Here is a 19,382-nt window from a genome sequence, read left to right as displayed (position 1 = left end):
ATTGAAATCACCATTAAACCCCAAATGGAAGATTCACCTTCATCAAATGTCCTTGTGAATTCTACAGCTGCCTCTTCATCGTATGTTGTCAAACTTAAGAAATACCCAAGCTATCTGCATGCATTAAACCTTCTAATGACTTCTACGTCTAAGAGCAACACAATATGTTTCACTAGTTCTCTCCTCTCCAATTGTCCACCCATTTTCTTAACACTTTCTTTTCTTACTCTATTTTCCCCCTTGAATCCAAGCTGCGCCATTTTTTTATAGCCTCAACTCACATTTCTTTGTTTTAGTAGGCAATTAATATCATAACAAATTGTTATGCACAATAATATGGCTTAAATGAAGGTAACTCATGAATATGTGTGAGAATCATCCAAAAATGGGGTTTAGATCACATAAAATTTAAACACAAGTCACATCACAGCTTGACACATAAAAATGATTAAAAAAAAAGGGGTACAACACCTCACTTGTGTACTTATGGAAATTAAATTCCATTAATAAAGGGAATGTAGAGATTTGGAAAAATCTTTACAGATAAATATAAATGCCACTGGATATTAGTGACCTTTCCTGCCCCCTACTAAATATGGACAAGTGTCCACACTTGTCAGACCTAGTATAGGTAAGGGATTGGCATAACACTACCATCATATAAACTATGTAGTATTAAATATAGTTAATGAAATTTGTAGACTATAAGTGAATAATAATTTGAAAATGTTATACTTGTCAACTAATCATCACATGTACCAAAAAGGTGGCAAAAGTGATATCAGCATCGGCAATGTCCATCATCATCTTATGGGGTTTATTGAAAACATGAGAGATTGATGACATGGAAAGTGGGTGGATAGAAGATAAAGAAATGAGATGAGGTGGATGGGTGGAAGGTAAAGAGATGAGATGGAATGAGAAAGTGAATGGAAAAGTGAACTTTATGTGAATATATAAAGTCTTTATTATGAGCATGCACAAAGGAATTAATGTTGAAGAGTGGCAGTCGGAAGGTTGACACCTTTGGCTGCAAGAAGAGTTACCTAATGTGTATTTGAATTTGGCCACTAGAACTACTGCAACAAATCCTATTTTGTTTGGAGTTGTTTATATAATTTGAGTTTGTGACCATTGACTAATAATTTGAAAGGTACTAGATCAATGGTAGTTAGTTGAACAACTCCATTGTCAAAGACATGACTAATTTCATATGGTCCCAACCATCTTGTCTGCAACATTCCTAGCATATCTTTAAATTTGGAATGATATAGTAGTGCCCAGTCACCAATTTAAAATTTCTTATTGATAATATGAGAGTCATGCCATTGTTTCCTTTATTTCTATATTAGTTTAGTGTGTTCCAAAGAAACTTTTCACATTTCATCTAGAGAGTTAAGATGTAGAAAATGTTGTCTTTGTGCTACAGGAAGTTCAATATCCAATGCCAATGCTATCCTTAGAGTTTTATGTTTAGATTCAATTGGAAGCATTGTGACCTTGCCATATAGGAGCTCAAATGGTGTAAATTATATAGTAGTCTTCCAGGTTGTTCTATAAGCCCAAAAAGCTTCTTGTAATCTACTGGTCCAATCTCTATGATGTAGATGGTGCCTAATATTATACTATTTCATCAACTTTGAGATCATATTAGAGGTAAATTGCACACCTTGGTTAGTGACTAGCTCTTTGGGTACACCATAACGAGTAAAAATTTCTTCATATAGAAATTTAGCAAATTTTTCATCACGAGCATGCTTCATGGCTTTGACTTCAACCCATTTTGTTAGGTAATCAGCGCACACAAGAATATAGGATTTCTTATTAGATGGAGGATCAATTGGACCAATGAAATCCATGCCCCATTTGTCAAATGGCGTTAATACTATCTAAGGACTAAGAGGCATTTCATTTGTTCTTTTTGGGCATCCCATCCTTTGACACTTGTCACACTTCCTTGTATAGTTGGCTACATCTTTGTGAATTATAGGCCAATAATAACCAGTTGTCAAGATTTTCAAGGCTATTCTTTTTGTTGCAAAGTGTCCTCCATATGGTTCATTATGACATGCATGCAAAATATCATATGTCTCATCTTCTCTCATACATCTTCTTATAACTTGGTCAAGTCCAATGTAAAACAAGAGGTTATTGATCCAGGAGAAATGAAAACTTTTCTCTACAAGCAACTTCATTTCCTTATAAGAAAAATGTTCTAGTATTTTATTGGCTGCAATGTAGTTAGCAATATTTGCATACCATGGAGTTTGAACAACAATATGAAATAAATGCTCATCTAGAAATGCATCATCTACCAAAGTAGTGTCAGTATCATCGTGATGGATTCTTGATAAATAATCCACTACAACATTGGCTTTTCCAAGCTTATCAACAATAGTTATATCAAATTTTTGCAACAATGGTAACCATCTTGTTAATCTACTTGTTATAGTAGGTTTATTCATGAGATATTTAATTTTTGTATGATTAGTATGAACAAATATAGAATAGCCAGTTATGTAATGCTGAAATTTGTTCAAGGCATAAACTACTACTAGCAATTCTTTTTCTATCACTGTGTAGTTTAATTCTGGTCCATGAAGGCTCTTGCTGATATAATAGATTGCATTTTCAAAATTTTGAGATTGTTGTGCTAGGACTACACCTATGGCATAAGTAGAGGCATTTGTATATATATGAAAAGGTAAATTCCAATTAGGGCCTTGTAAAATTGGGGTTGTAGTTAGAAGTTTCTTAAGCTATAGGAAGGCTTTATCACATTCAGATGTCCAACTAAAATTAGCTTCTTTTGTGAGTAACTTATACAAGGGACTAGCTATTTTCCTGAAATCTTTTATGAAATGTCTATAATATCCATCATGACCTAGAAAAAATCTTACATCTTTTGATTTTGTAGGTATGGGCAATGTTTGAATTACCTCTATCTTAGTTGGATCCACTTGTATTCCTGTAGCTAATATGAAATGACCAAGTACCACGCCTTCCTGCATAACCATGAAACACTTTTCACTATTAAGTGCCAAATTATGTTTTTGACACATTACCAAAATCTTTTCAAGATTCCCCATTGCTTCCTCAAAAGTGACTCTAAATGTTGTGAAGTCATTCATGTATATTTCTATACAATCATGTGATATATCAGCAAAGATGCTAATAACTATTCGTTGAAATGTTGCAGGAGCATTACATAGACCAAATGGTAAAATAGAGTATACAAAAGTACCCCATGGACATGTAAATGTGGTTTTGTCTTGATCTTCTAGAGTAATACTGATTTGGTTATAACCATTGTACCCATCTAGAAAAGAGAAACACTTCTCTCCACCTAGAGTGTCCAGAACTTGGTCTATAAATGGTAAAGGAAAGTTATCCTTTTTGGTGGCCTTGTTCAATTCTCTTTAATCTACAAAAATTATCCATTTTCCTCCTTTTTTAGGCACTATGACCAAGGGTGACACCCATCTACTATCAGATATTGGATAAATAAAACTAGCATCAAGCAATTTTTGAAATTCAGTTTTAACTATCTCTCTAAGGCTTGGATTTATCCTTCTCTAGGGTTGATGGAGTGGTAAACAACCTTCATTAATATATATCTTATGGGTACTTAGTGTAGGACTTAACCCTTTCATATCATTGTAGTCCCATGCAAAGGCTTTTTCATGTCTTTGAAGTAATTCTCTTAACTGTTTCATCTGTGTGGGTGCTATTTTGGGATTAACATGGAGATTATGACCTTTAGTAAGTTCAATAGTAGTGGTGGACTCTATCATAGCAGCTTTAGAGATTGGACTTGCTTCTAATTCACATGGTAAGAGTGGATAAAGAATATTAGGTTTTTTGAGAAAAGTACAATTCTTATCACATTCTTCATATGTGATTAATTCCAACACAGAACTTTCAGATACATCTTTCTCTACCAAACAACTATTAGTGAGGATACTCTAAAATACTAAATCTTCCTCTTGCAATTTTAGAAAAGACTTTCTATGTAACATCATGAGCTATATTATATAATTTAACTCTTCTTCTTCATCCCCTAAATCTAGCTAAATAGATGTGCTCAAATTTGGTAATGATTAGGCTAGAAGATATAAATCAAATTGCTTTGTTTCTTGGAGATTTGAGATGGTCATATTCCCTGATCCGCAACTTATATTTGCATCAGCTGTGGCTAACCATGATCTACCTAGGATGACAAGGTAACTAGATAGATTAACTTTGGGGGATAAAATCATGAAGTCTACAAGATATTCTAGAGAATCTAAGGTTACAACTATATTTTCTATCATCCCATCATGGGTAATAATAGAACTATCTACAAGTTGCAAAATTGTTGGTGTAGCCCTTAGTCCTTCTATTTTCAACTTCTTCATAGTATCCTTGGTCATAACATTTATATCAGCTCCAAGATCTATTCAAGAATTTTTAATGAACTGATCATTTATATTGTAATTCACTACTGGACTTCCTACATCAGAATATTTTGGTGTGATCAATTTCCATATCATGATGTCAGCCAATTGTCCCACAACATGGATAATGGTGGGGTCCTTTTTCTTCCTTCCAAGCATCTTCAGGCAAGCTTCTTTAATGGATATTCCATAAATTGGAACATCCTTAATGGCTTGAAATAGGGTTATTTGGACATGTATGTTTTTTAACTGATCAACAATATTAAAAGGTTGTTCCTCTATTTGTTCAAGTTTCTTTTGTATCAGCTTTTCTAGAAAAGGAGGTTTCATTGCTGGTTGAATTTGGGTTGAGATGGTAACATCAGTTGGGTCAACTATTTCAGCAACTAAGGGTTCTAATGCTACAAGAAAGTCTAGTATTTTAGTTATAAGAGGTAGTTTAGGTGCTAGTAAAGTTGTACCAAATCTCAGGTGTATATCTACAACACCCAAAGCATAAGAAAGATACTACTGAGCATTAACACTATACATGGGCTACTATGGCTATTGGCTATTTGGGTTTGGTTGAGGTTGTTCTGGTATTTTTTTTTGCTTTTGAGGTCTAGGATTTATAGGTGGTGGCATTGGAGCAGGTTGCTGAACTGGAGGTGGTAATTGCGGACTACTAATATTTTGGTTAGGCCATTGGTTTGTAGACTTCCAATTCCCTTGGGGTGGTTGCCATTGCTTCTGTTGGTTGTGCTAGTTGTTTTGTTGGTTTTTCCATTGGTTACTCTATTGGTTAGGCCAAGGTTGTTGGAAATTCTAAGGCTATTGGGCTTGTTGTGGTGTTTTGCCTAGGATTGTTTCAATTGGGTTGATTTTGTGGAGGACCTTGGGGATTGTGATTTTCCATTGATTACCATATGAATTTGAATTTTGTAAATGGTCTTGAGACATAACTTGATGTTGGGCCCATGGTTGGTATTGAGCAACAAAGAATACTTTCTCATCATCACCATCTATCTTGACATACTCAGTTGGAAGATGCTAGTTTTGCATGCTTGAAACCAGTTTACATTGGCAATCTTTCTTTTGCTTTTGGCAATGAGGGTAGTATTTAGCTAGTTGTAGCTTAGATTCTTCATACTTCTTGTTTGTAGTCATTGTGTCAAAATGTGTAGCAATATCGTTGATGATGTCTTGTTTTAAATTTGATAATAGGTTAGATATCTCAAGCTTTGAAATGCCTTGACTGATTCCTTTAGTGACTGTGGAATGAGGTCCTTGACCTTTCTTCATGGTTGACCTTGAATAGTTTTGACAAATCTTCTTGAGGTCCTCCTAGGAAGCTTGATATACACCACCACTAGCCATCAAGTCTAGTGTTTCTAGACAATCATCATTCACACCTCTTAGAAAGACTAACTTTTTTGAATCCTTGGACAACACATGTTGACGATTCTTCTATAGTGTATATAAGAAACATGAAACATAGTATTCCAATGTTTCTTCCTCCTTCTAAGATATCTTGAAGACATCATCTCCTCTTGAATCAGATGCTTTGCAATACTCTTTGTACTTATCTAGAAATAGATTTTGCATTTCATCCCAACTTCCTACTGCATTGGCTCCTAAGCCCATGAACCATTGTAGAGTTGATTCTTTCAATGTTTCTGGAAACAATTTAAGCTTATGGGCATCAGTGTTGTAGTCAAAAGTATGACAAAGTATGTCAAATTCAAACAAGAAAGTATCAAGATCTTTGGTTGCAAGGCCATATAAGTTTGGAAAGGTAGCTGCCGATTTATACTTGAGATTATCAATATTTACAAGGCTTGGGAGAGGAAATCGAAAAGTAGGTTGTGCCATGATTGGAGGTATTAGATTATGAGGTTGTTTCTAAAAAGGGACATTGGGTATTGGATGATTAACAACTGGTGGATTTAGAGCAGTGTTATCAAGAAAACTGGCCAAAACTTAAATAAAATGTTGAAGACCACTTACATCTATTGGTTCAGCTCTTGATGATGATGCTATAGGAAAACCAAGGCTCGCATCTTCAAAAGGTAACTCAACTTCTTCTCCTTCAATTTCTTTGTTCAGATTAATAGACTCCTGTGGAAGAAATCTACCATATTCATCTTTTTGTCTTCCTCTTAAATGCATGCAATTGAACTTTTTATACTGGTGAAAGAAGTTTCAAAACTAAAAATTTCTAAAAAACTTTATCTAAGAACTATGACTTAAAAATGCTCCTAGCTTGACACCATCCCTGACAATGGTGCCAAAAATGATCCACCTCACAATAGGTGTATCATAGTCATGCTCTGGGCCATGCTTAGGAATAATATATTCAAACTAAGGACTATTTTTCCCACTATGAGGTGCATTTAATCTTGTCAACCCAGAGATGTATACTTGAAATGGTCAGCATAGTATGTGCACTAGGTCTCTTAATGAGTCACTAAGCTTATGTTGCAAGAAAGTAAAATGCAAGGAAAAAAACTTACTCTATTACTATAGGAAACTAACACTTAACTCTATGAATATTGGAAATACAATGAAAGGCTAACACATTCCAACTCAGTTCATCCACTACAATTGTTCTCACATATGTTATAGGAACATTTACGATGTGCAATGCTACAGGAAGGAACTTACAAATGCTTGGAAAAAAATCTATTCTATCCTAATCTAATCCACCTTCCAAGTGGGCTACCTTGGTCAACTTCACTAAACTACTAACACAAGATAGAAGCAAAAGCTATTTCATTACATTTCAAAAATTCATTAAATAACACATGGAACTATAAAAACATAGCTTCACTGTAAAAGTTAACAATTTGTTCTCTTAAACTCTTTCTTCTAACTGGCTAAACTAACACACTTGGGTCAATTCCTATATACAGTATATTGACACTTATTCCCTTATAGAAAATTAAATGACCTAGCTTTAAATCCACAGGAGAGAAAGAAGGAAAATAACAACTCAAGGTGGGAAGAAGAAATAATAGCTTAAGGTGGGAATAATAAAGTTTGAACACCATGGAATAAATGTAGACAAGGAAATAAGTCTTCATATCTCCTCTTTACTCACTATCATGTCTTCTAGAACCATTACAACTTTCCTCCACCATGGCTGTTCCTTAGCGTTCTCTTCTCCTTGAATGATGTTGGCACTCATCTTTTAAATTCTTCCAATCATCTTTTAGTCTTCATTGCTAATAGGTTAGTTATAATATAGAGACATGTTTGCAAATAAATATTTATCAAATTCAATTCAAATATAAGAACACACATTTTGATAACTATATGAAATACTACATAATATATATAATACTTTCAAAAGATGGCATAGTTTCTACCCATAGGTCCAAAAATGTTTTGATAGAAATAAAATAGAGTATCAACAAAGTGTTTAAAAATATCATGAAATAAAAGAAATATTTGGTCTCATCACATGGTATAGATGGGAGGAGGACATATTTCATCTCCTTAATGGAAAAGGAGAAAGGAAAAACATAAACAAAAAGATAATAAAAAACATTCTCCTATGTTTGATCCAAAATTAGGAGGGTAGTCGAAAAGTTAGTAGGTGGCACTTTACTATAGCAACTTTATCTTTACTTTTCTTTGTCCTTTTCTACCATCTGCTTCCTCAAAATCCTCAAAATATAATAGGCCTATTTATGAGAGTTTTATCCCTCTGATAAAGTGATTAGTGTATCTTATCTTATCTTTTAATCTCTTATTTTCCTTTAACCTTTTAAATAATATTTCATTTTCTTCCTATTGGTAAGGCCTTTATTTCTACTACTACTTCCCATACATAGATCTCTCACTTGGTGTGTCATTCTATAGTTTTGACCTCCTCTAGGTCTTTAGTGGCTTTAGTCCACTTGGAATTTGTAATTGTTTTAGACTCAACAAAAAACTTGTTTGAGTCTATTTCTACTCTAAGTAGGGAGTCAATCAATTTATTATATGGGGTATCAAAGCTATCTTAAAAAACTACCATAGTGGCCTCTTGAGTCAAAATGGAACCAAAGGAATTAGACCATTCCTACCAATCCCTCACTATATTAGTGGCATCCAAAATTGGTGATATATAGGGCTGTATTCCTTGAGATAAAACTTTTATCTTCCCTTGTATAAATTGCAATTTACTAGTGAAGAAGCTAATTAATTCCTTGACTACCTCTAAGCTCTCCTTCACTGCAATTATCTTATCAGGAAAATCTAGCTTTTTAGCCATCAATACAATAAGCCTCTCTAAACACTATGTATATGGCCCCCACAAATTGAATGTGGTTGATGGCAATGAAAGTGCATCATTACAAACTTGGTCAACACTTTGTAAAGCAATACAAAAATTGTGAGCCTATTTTTATATATTCTCTAGAGTCTCAACGTTGTGGCTCATCAAAATTTTTAGGATAGTAGTCCTTCATCTCCTTGCTAAGTTAATGAGCATCAATGCTCATTTTGCTAGTTTCTACTATATTTTTTTCCTCCAAACCATTTTTTTACGAGCCTCAGTTATGTCCTTAGCTGGTTGCTTCTGATCTTTCTACTCTTGTATTTGTTCTATAGCAACCACCTACTCTGCATTTACAAGTTACTCTCTAAGAGATGCAACCTTAGCCTCTAGTGCTTGAACCTTATCCTTAAGCTCTACAATTTTCTCCTTATACACATGGCTCTTTCTAAGCTCATCCTAATAGAGCTTCCTTTCATCAATGTAATCATGTATGGACTTTGAAAGTCTAGTTTCAATCTCCTTTACTTTAGCCTCATTCATGAATGAAAAATTCTTCATGGCCTTTGAGATTTTTGTGCTATAGGTGTCCTACAAATTCCACACAATCATGTTATACTATTCCATGGTTAGCACATCCATTAGCTTTAGTTTATTTGATGATGGATCCATGCTCCAAAATGCCATAGATTTTTTATCTATGTTAAATCCAATTCCCCTCTATAGTCCATCAGCACCAAATGCCTCATATGAGATGACATTTTCCTATCTCCTTATTTGATCAAGCATAAATTCTTGTTCTAAATCCCAACTGGGTACAAGCAACATTCCACTTCTTTGCACAAGGTCCCTTGCCTCTTCTAGAGTAATGATTTCACTCTCAGGATCATAGGCATGTAGCTTCTCAACTAGTTCCAACTTCTTCTCGTCTGATTCTCCTAGTTTCATCATTAGTATCAACTCATTCTACTTTACCTTATATAAAATAATTTTGAACTCAGCCAATTTGATGAATTCATCATCCTCTATGAATTTTTGGGCCTGAATGATCCTATCATCTAGCCCTGCTATTGCTAGTTCCTATTCTATGAGTGTTCTCTCAGATGCATTAATTTTATCATGGAGATAGCCTTATATTAAGTAGAAAAATACTCACTATTGCCTGGCAAAATTTGTAGAGTCCTTTTTTTCACCTATGCAGGGCTATGTACCATTTTCTACCTCTTACTCCCTTTTGTGACCCATGATGCATCAGGATCATCACTTTCCTCTATTTGTAGAGTCACATAAAGTTTAGGGGTATTTGGACACACCCTCTCTTCTTATGCAATAGGTACCTCTAGCATCTTCACCATGATTTTAGCATGGTTAGTGACCATCTTCCTAATCCTATGAGGATAGGGGATATCTAAATAAAATCCCTTAAAATTGGGATCCACTCTCTTCAACTCCTTTTCTACCCTTAGAACATTACCCAAATTTGCTAGTTTGTCAACTACTTCACCCTCTACAAATATATTTGGAATAACATCCTCATGTGGTAGTTGGTTTGTACTTGTCAACACATAATTCCTAATTTCTTTAAGGGTTCCCTTCATCCAATTGTCAGGATCATACATTCTATAGGGACCAATTGACAAATTGTAGTGGTGGAGAAAAGAATGGATTTGATCAAGGGCCTCTTTTCCAATTGAAAAGGCCCCCACCCTGAAACATCTACACAAGAAAGTGCCTTTATGCACTTCTGCCCAAAAATACTACCTATTGACCATAAACAATTGCCATATGAATTTAATTATATCCAACCTAGGGGGAATAACTTTGGTAATAAGTGGGGTGGTTGGAGACAACCATAGACTCTCATCAAGGAAAGAGTTGGAATTAAGAAAATGTCCCCCCAATTATGGTCTAATATTTTACCCTCAAGAAGTAGGGCTAGTCTCAATAGACTTTTCAAAATCTTTGGTTCCCTAAAATAACTTCATCTAAAATTCTTGTTATCATAGTACTAAAATTATTAAAGAAAGAAACAAAATTGAAAAAATGATAATTACTATCCCATACTCCTATCCGCAACTAAATTGGTAGCTCTGAATTTGCATCAGTGGTATGATCAATGCAATTAGAGCTCACATACTTCACATTCTTATAGAAGATCAAGTGCATTAGTAGTGAATAATGATGGAACTTGAAATCTTTTAACTCTCCACTCTAAGCCAGGGCAATGTTTTCCTTCATTGCCTCCAAAATGTATTCAACATAATCATATTCCCTCTATGGTAGGATTCTTGCACATTTCTAGCAATAATAAATTCAGCTCCATATACCATGTCTAATTAATCTTTTCCAATGACCTTGTGGATGCCATATACTATTTTTACAAAGTAATTTTTAAATTTGTTCAAAGGCATCATTTTTTCCACCTTCTTAAGGTAATCACCCACACTCTTTAAATCCATAAGGATATGCTACAACATAGACTTCCCAATGCAGGCCTTGGTATTTATGTCAAATTTATTCTAAAAATCATCCAAATCTATAGGTTGGCCCATTGCTCCATCCAATCCAAAAGCTTCAATGAATGAAGCAAAGTCAAGTGTACAATGGATAGTTCCATCTCTCCTATGGGGGGATTTGGTGGCTGAATTGTATGATTGAATTAGGGCTTTCACCAAGTCTACATCTACAAATACCTCTAGAAATATCAACTTTTATAGGTTCTTCTTCTATGGATTACACACTAAGATCTTCTTCTGCTTGTTATGATACAAATATTTGAAAAGCTCAGAATGCATGACCCTAGGTCATGTAGCATCTTTGTATAGAGCACATGGGTTGATGAAAGCATGGTCATCTATAGCTTTAGCATTTGGAGAACATGGAAAAAGCTTAATCCATTCTTTGACAAACTTATTAAGTTTTATTTGTCCCATTTTCCCTCGTTTAGAAGTTAAATTTCATGCCACTTCCATGTCTAACGCTTGAATTTCTTATACCTCCTTATTAGACATTTTCAAAGTATGTTGGAAAACATTATATGAACTTTTCTCTCAAGTACTAAAAACAATTATCTGTATGCACTAAAAACTTTGTAATTGCTCAAAATCCATTTCTCTATAAATGGTAAACTATAACTGATTGATAGGATATATTTATAGCTTGATGTATATTATCAATGTTCATCTTTGCATTGATTCTCATCATGCTTGAGCCATAAAATTAGATTATTCTATCACCACAAAGGATCATCATCATTATTATTCAACATTGCATTTTCTATTTGTTTCCTAAATCTCATTGGTCAAGAACCCTTTGTTGTTTCTAGCTCAAAAAATGAAAAATACAATGTCAAACTTACAGTTTATGATCATACAATCAACCCTTGAGATTGAACCCTCATAACATATTAGGTAGGGAAGAAATGCTCTTCGATCTTATGATCCCCTAAAATTAAAATCCCCTATCACACTATTGCAAGGCTTAGAAAAAGTCTATACAATCCTATAATATATTGGCTACTACAACATTGGAACTTTCCTTTAAAATATTTATGATCTCTTGTCAGGCAGTTTATGTTACATGGTGTAATATCTCATCTTATCTTTCTTTGGCTTATAATCCTATGATCAAGCTAAACTAACTACTTTGTGACTTTAACAGTTATCTTCTTTACCCCTACGATGCTATTAGAGACCATTGCCTCCCTTTATCATAATATTGTTGGCCTCAAATTTTACTTCCACACTTTCCTAATGGATTTCATTTCATATCATCACAACACCCTTCTGTTACTCTTAAGATCTTATGAGACATTGATTGTCGCATGATCATAGAGCTGAAAACTATCTAATCACTAATGCATGTAAAGACATTTTGGTCCCACTAGCTTGACATGGAATCCACCTTGTACACTTTGTATTATCTGACCAATTAGGATAGAACACCTATCATGTCTCTAACTTGAGTTGCTATCTTTCTTTTTCATTTATTTCTTTACAATATTATGACAATCCAATTATTGCACAGTCATAATTCCTCCATTCTAATTTTATGACACTTTGACTTCCTGTCTATCATAACATTGCACAAAATAAGTCAAAACTTCCATTAGAAATCTATGATACTATGACCATAGCATATCTTAACATTAGGGAATCTAAAAAATCATTCTATGATCTTTTGCTAAACCTTGTACTATAACATTGGGAGGAGGGAAAAGCAAGCCTCTGAGTGGACACGAAGGTTATAATCATAATATCAGAGCTCTAGGATTTGAAAGACATAAAACTCCTACCTAAAAACATAGAATAAAGGAAAAATGGTTTTAGTTTTATTTAAAAATTAATGGCAAGATAAGAATACAATCTTGAATTACCAAAATAAAATGCCAAGGTAGGATTTTCACTGTTTTGAAACTTGGTAGACAAAAAATTGCTAGGGTTCCTCTTATAAATTTGAAATATATGAGACACAAAATACCCTAACAATGCACACAACTTTAGATCATTTTCATAATGAGGGTCAAAATTTTAGTACAATGAAAATGATGGCTATTAGATGCATTACTAAACTTCATTTAGTGAGCTTTAGATAGGGGAATACTCCCTAACTTACCTCTTAGATACAAAAATGCATCCTTAAGTAATGGCTTTGTAAATATGTTTGCAAATTTTTCTTTAGTATTCACATATTCCAATCTCACCTCTTTGTCTTGCACCAATTCTATCAAAAGATGATATTTTATTACAATGTGCTTGGTCTTGGTATGCATCATAGGATGCTTTGATATATTAATTAAACTTGTGTTATCACAAAAAATAACCACTAGATCCTTGATTTCTAACTTCGTGCCTACCAATAGTTGCTTGAAATGAACAATGTTGGAACAACTAACTAATATTGCAACATACTCTGCCTATGTTTTAGACTTAGAAATATAATTTTTCTTCTTACTTGTCCAAGACACTAGTCTCTTACCAATAAAGAATGCTCCACCACTAGAGCTCTTCCTATCATCAATACTTCTTTCCCAATTTCCAATAGTGAAGGCGTTCAAATCCAAATTGCCTCCATTCTTGTAGCATAACCAATAGACTTCAGAACCCTTTAGATACATCATGATTCTTTTATTGCCATCATATAATTTTCTTTAAGATTAGCTAAAAATATTTCCACCATACCAACTCCAAGAGAAATATCAAGCCTAGTATACAACTTACTAAAGTTTTCTGATTATTGATCTACATGTGGTCTAATCTACCTCCTTGGAATCATCATTTTTGGAAAGCTTATGACCAATAGACATAAGTGTTCCAACTAGTCTTGAAACCTCCATTCTAAACTTCTTCAGTATCTTCTTGATATACCTAGATTGAGTAATATAGATACCATCTTTCTTTTGTTGAATCTCCAAGCCAACAAAGAATTTCATTTCTCCAAACATTGATATCTCAATTTCCTTACTCATTTCCTCTAAAAAAGCTTTTTATAAATCATCATTTCTAGTAAACAATGTGTCATCCACAAATATTTCTACCAACAACATTTTCTTGTCTAGTCCTTCTTTGATGTAAAGGTTGTTTCTATCATTTTCCCTTTGAATACCAATCTTCATAAAATAATTATGAATTCTTTCATACCGAACTTTGGGAGCTTTCTTGGAACCATATAATTCTTTGTGTAGTTTACAAACCATATCCCTTTTTATAGGATCTACAAAAGCTTTAGGTTGTTCTATGTAAACTTCTTCTTCTAGAATTTCATTCAAGAATGCATATTTCATATCTGTCTGATACACTTTAAGGTCCTAACACCTTCCAATCTTACAATTATAGAAAAAATTCCACCATATTCAATACCTTCCTCTTGAGAATAACCTTTTCATACTAGCCTTGCTTTATTTCTTGAAACTTCTCCATCTTCATTTATCTTATTTCTAAAAACCCACTTTGTGCCTATTACATTCTTATCATTGGGTCTAGGAACAAGAGTTTATATCTTAATCCTTTCTCCCTATTCTATCTCTTCATTCATTGCTTCAATCTAAATTTCATTATCCAAAGCATCTTTAACTATTTTGAGTCAAATTCAGTAAGAAAACATGTACCTTTCAACTTGTTTCTTGCCATTGTACCATCTGACTTGTCTCCAATAATCTACTCAGGTGCATGGTGCCTTCTGACATACCTTGTTAATATAGATACTTTGGATATAGAACTTGTTCCATTTGCCTCACCATGATCTTCTACATCATGCTCAGGTCCCACTGTCTATCACTTAGGTCCTTCAGATTCAAACCTGGGTTCCACTAGCTACAACTTAGTAGCCTTTGACTATGACTTGAGTCCTTTAGAATGTGACTCAGGTTGTATTGGCTATAATTTGGGTGCTTCTAGATATTTTGGGGACTTAGGAGGTGAAGTCTACCAACTTCCAATTGGATTAGGAAATGTATTAGGTTCAAAGTAAATAAACTTTCTATAATCTTCAGGTTCTTCACTACTCTCTACTTTACTCTTTTCTACAAATTCATCATTCTTCACATGTGTACTTTCTATGACCTTATGATTAGTTATATTTGAACTTTTTTATGCTTTAATTCTATTGGAGTAGCCTAGGAATATGTCTTCATCACTTTTGACATCAAATTTACCTTTCCTAGTCTCCTTCAAAATATAACATTTGCTACCAAATCCTTTCAAGTAACTTACATTAGGTTTGTAGTTATACCATAGTTCATAAGGAGTTTGATTTGATTATTTCTTTAGTTGTACTCTATTCAAGGCATGAACTATTGTACTCTATTCAATCCATGATTGATTTGCTTCATCTTTCTACTATACCATTTTAGTAAGGTGTACTAGGGGCTAATGATTTCTTTTGATTCCTCTTTCAATGTAGAATTCATTGAATTCATTAGAAATGAGTTCACCTCCTCTATCTAATCTCAAACATTTCAGCTTCTTTCTTGTTTCCTTCTCTACTCTTGCTATATACCACTTGAATGTTTGAAAAACTTCAGATTTATCTTTTAGATACATTACTATCATCATTCTAGAGCAATAATCAACAAATAAAATAAGTTACTTATCTCTACTATATCTCTCAATGCCAATAGGTCCACAAAGGTCTATGTGAACTAGCTCCAAGACTTCTTCAGAATGATAGTTGTTTCTCTTGAAACTTGTCTTGCCCATCTTACCAATTTGACAATTCTTGCATAAGCCCATATCAAGTTTCCTCAAACTAGGAATACCTCTCACTCTTTTCTTTTTTCTTATCTTGATTACGTTATCAAAGTTTGCATGACATAATCTTTTATGTCATAACCAACTTTCTTCTACTTGAGCAATGAAACATTAACTTTCACTAAGATCTAGGTAGAATAAGTTACCTTTTGATTGGTTACTCGACCCAACTAGATTTCCTTTTCCATCTAGTAGCTTGGCCTTCCCATTCATGAATTATACCTTGAATCCAATGCTATTCAACTATGCCACACTTAGTATATTATGGTTCAATCCTTCAACCCAACAAGCATTATCACATCTAATTCATTGGTTAGAAAAATACAACCTTTTCCTTTTATGCAACATGGTTCATTGTTTTCAAATCTTACACTTTCACCATCATGGTGTTCCTTATGTTCAAACTTTGTCTTTATCACTAGTCATTTGATGAGAAAAACCACTATCAATAATCTATGTATCATTTTGGCTAACATGAGAGATAAGTGTCATTTTATCTGCCTCATTATTAGATTCATGTTTAACATTAATATAGACCATTTCATTATCATCACTACTATCTAAATCTTTAGCCATGAAACAAGAATTCTTACTTTTATCCATGTAGCTTTTGAAATCCTTCTTACATTTATACTTGACACTCTTCTTTTCATCTTTTTCTTCTCTATTTGGACATCTTGCAGCAATGTGACTAACTTCTTCACAAGAAAAATAGATTAGAGGAATTTTACCTTCATATTTTCCTTTGCCTTTGGGATTTTATCTTGCAAGCACTACTTCAATGGCTTCAAGATCACTATCAAAATTGTCTTCCCCTTAACTTTTAGATTGTTTTACTTTAGACTCTATAGCTTTCTTGATGTAGGAGCATCCAGAGGTATAAGGGCAATCCTATGTCATCTAAAAAAAATGTACTTAGACTTAGTTTCTATTTCACGTGTTTTTATTTCTGGATACCCATTTGGGTCAAATAAAAGTTTCAACTCTCACAGTTCCACTATTAGTGTTATAGGTTAGAGTTTTTAATCACCTTGGGATACATGTAAATGCCAAAAAAATAGGAGTATATAATTGAGCCATAATTTTGGTGAACTAAAAGGTGTAAATTGGTTGGATGATTGTCATTGTAATTTAGAGCATTCCAGAAAAAGAATCAGGTCAAAAGGCCCCACGGTTTGAAAGTTATCATAGTTTTTCAGTTTTTGGAGACATCCTAAGAATGCTTGAAAGTTAGTTTAGGGGCATTAAATGACCTTGAATAGGGCCAAAAAATGGTGAATGAGAAAAGCTTGTCCATAGGGCTATAGAACACTTCAAGTGCTTTTTGAAAATGTAAACGGTTCATCAATCAAAGCTACAGTTCAAAAGTTATGCCTCCTAGAAGTTTGGTTACCGTTTTTGGATTCTTCTAATTTTGTGCCAACTTCTAATGCGACTTCTAGAGCCTTCTATTTGGTCGGTGGATGCCAAATAGCACTTTCTAGAATGTATTCCTAATCCTTAACCCTTTGGGGTCTATTTAAGAACATTTTTGGCATTATAAAAGGCAGTTTGGAGTGGAGTTTGAGAGAAGGTACTGGGAGGAGAATTTATCTCCAAATTTATGCTATTGTAAGCCCATAGGGCATGTTTTGAAGTCTATTTTCTCTGTACTGAATGTATTAGCATATTTACATAGTTAATAAAATTTTCCCTTTCCTGTTGTGTCCATTTTGTGCTTGGGTTGTGTCCCCATCATTTCTTCTTGAGTGACAACTTGGCTTCAAATGTAGACTCAAGATTTCTAGAAATAGGAACATAATTATAATAGTTATCTAGTTAAAATGATTTCAATCTTCCCACTAGAGCATCCAATTTTATCTTATTATTTTGTTCACAACTCATCTCTTAAATAGTTGACACTCTAATTGCATACATATGAAGAAGATTCCTATGTACCTTCCTTACCATTGTCACATCATCAATTTTCCCTCCAGAGGCTTTGATTGTATTAATACTAGCTTTGATTCTCTCAACATATTTTGTAATGTTTTCATCCTCTCACATATTCATCTAATCAAATTAACCTATCAAGCTTTCTACCTTGGCTCTTATCACATTATCATGGCCTCCACAGATATCCTTTATCTTTTTCCACATCTCATGAGTAGTAGCACATCCTTTGACATCATTAAATTCAACATAGTGAAGAGTCGATGCAATTGCAGTCATCATGATATTATGATTTTTCTTTTCAGCAATCTCTTCCATAGTCATTGAATCATCGATGGCTTCCAGATGTAGCTTCATAAATTCCTACCATGACTCGAAGTTATCTTCTTTCAACTTGGGAATCTCTCTACTGTAAGACATCCTAATATTTAGCTAAGGTCCTTGAAACCTTCTCTACAAGCACCAAAAGATTTGATAGCAATTGTTGGAAATATAAGAGGAGTAACTGATATAGAAGGGGTGAATGAGTTACCACTAAAGTAAATCCCAAATCCCTTAGATGTCAATAAAAAACATAAACTCTATTGAAACTATTGTTACTTGGTTAACATGCATGCACTCAGTTAACACTAACAATATGTTGTGATTCAATAAGCACTGTAATATCAAGTGTTACTTGACAAATATTGAATATATAGATCTCAAGATATTAACTATGATTAACCTTAATTAACTTAGTTTGATACACATAAAAAAAATAGAATTAACACAAGTGACACCAATATTTAACGTGGAAAGCCAATTTGGTAAAAAACACCAATTACAACTAGTTACTATTTTTCACTCTTCTAAAGTGAGCCCTGGTAGGAGCCAACCCTATTAAAGGTTTACAAAGCACATTGTTAGGTGTGATCTTATTAGAATATTTAATCACATTGTTAGGAGTGGCCTTGTTAGAGGTCTTTAGATACTTCAATCTAGAAATGTCACCTTGTTAGATGATATGGAAAATAGTTGTTAAGCTAACTCGGTTAAGAGATTTGATATAGTGTTACAATGGCTAGAGAGTAACATTGATATGACATGATTTCTGATCAACTGAATTGGTAATTTTAGATCTCAATTCTAGATCAACTACTTGATCCTTTCTAATTAGAACAATCTTTGTTACCCAATAAGGATATTTTTGTTATCCTTCCAATTCTCTTTCTCTAGGCATCTTATTCTCTTCCACACTTTCTCATACATTCAATCCTCAAATTCACCTTATACTTATATAATATACATTTTCAAGTCAACTTGAATACCACTTATAATAATTAATATTCATCTCCTCAGTTGGCTAGAACCAAAAAATAAATCCTTAAACTCAATATGCCGAAACAAGAAAGTCCTTTGTTAGCCAACCCTGCTTGGTAGATACTAACACTAAAATTATTTTCTTGTGTTAACCAAGTAAACTCGGTTAACACTTCATCTTCACAAACTTCCTTTGGTAACTGAGTGGGCTCGGTTAACACTAGTTCC

Source organism: Cupressus sempervirens, chromosome 5, assembly GCF_028749045.1.
Source record: "Cupressus sempervirens isolate cs-2001-9-10 chromosome 5, ASM2874904v1, whole genome shotgun sequence".
NCBI classification, from domain to species: Eukaryota; Viridiplantae; Streptophyta; class Pinopsida; order Cupressales; family Cupressaceae; genus Cupressus; species Cupressus sempervirens.
Note: the sequence above shows the minus strand (reverse complement) of the source record.